Consider the following 1,483-nt stretch of genomic DNA (forward strand, 5'->3'; position numbering starts at 1 on the left):
AATATTTCTTAGATTATCCACATAATGCTACCAGAATTCGATGTCACCAGCAGCAAGAAAACATTGCTCTGAACTGACAGATAACTCTTAAAATTGTTTCCAAGTCAATTTTGTTCTGAATGACGCAACATGTCTTTCTACAAAACTCGCTCCGTTGGTTTTATTCATCCGTTGGTTTTCAAAAGATCTTTTCTTTGCGGAAAGGTATATGTCTCCCTCTTGTGATTTCCGTGTTTACGGGAGCGAAAAATGAGATCTTCTTCGAATCGAGAAGAGGTCAAACTGAACTAGTGGAACGAAATATAACGCATCTAGGAATACGAGACAACACTGTGCTGGGATCTAAATTGGACGCAGACATTAACCCAGCATTGCGTAATAACTTATATTTAAATCCCTTTCATTTTTGCCTCTTTACTATTTATTTCGAACAGTTGGTTTTTAAAACTATTATTACTTGCTATTTTTGTTTTGGAATAAAAAAATAGTTTTTGGTGCAGAAGTTTTTAATAAAAATTCATGTTGATTTATATTTGAAATTTCTTAATATTTAATATTCTTACTGATTTTCTTATTGTCGTAGATACAGATTCACACAACGTTTGCCGATAAAGGAAAATTAATACTAAAAGAAAATATTTCCATGCATATTTGAAAAATTCACAGAAAATAGTTAGTTCGATGATATTTTTATGATATTTGATGCATCTCGAGACGAAAAAAAAATGATAAATGTTTTCAGTGTATTTTTTAATAAGATTTTAAAGTTTGACTTTAATCCAAAAAAAAAAAGGCCATAAAGAAGTTTCATTCTGTACCCTTATATAGCAGTAACTTTTGAAGATAAAAAATTCTTATATTTTAAATTGAAAATAAGATATAAAAGTTTAATTTTTTTTAAAATTTGAAAACATTGGCATAATTTATTAGCCTAAAATCTTAATTGGATTCTTAATAAGCATGAAAAATTGCTCTAATCCTCGCTTTCTGAAAGAATTATCGTTTTTTTTTTTTTTCTTCTTTTTTTCTGTTTTATGTAAGGTGGTTTAAGTATGAATCTCTCAAACTCATATGGTTAGAACCAGATCTTTTGTCTTTTCTCATTTTTGTGAATTTTAACGGAATTAATAATTTTTTAGTAATTGGAGGATTTGCATGCTGATTTGTGTTTTTCTTGACCAGGGTGTATTAATAATTATTAATGCCTAAAAACATCAATATTTCTAATTTTTATTTCTGAAACTCATTAGCTTTAGATCGACTCGTATGTTATCAAAATGCCTTTCAGAAAAATATGTAATATCATCTTTTCAAGAAAGATAAGTGGTAGCTCTGCGGTGAGTCTGAGTAATATTAGTTCATTCAATGACCTTGAAGGTTTTATTTTAATGTTGAATTAGAATATTATCATTCTTACATTGTGCTCAAGAAAATTTTAACGTATTCAAATTCCTTAGAAAAATGATTGTTCGTTTGAGTTGTG

The sequence above is a fragment of the Argiope bruennichi genome, chromosome X2 (genome assembly GCF_947563725.1).
Source record: "Argiope bruennichi chromosome X2, qqArgBrue1.1, whole genome shotgun sequence".
Taxonomy (NCBI): domain Eukaryota; kingdom Metazoa; phylum Arthropoda; class Arachnida; order Araneae; family Araneidae; genus Argiope; species Argiope bruennichi.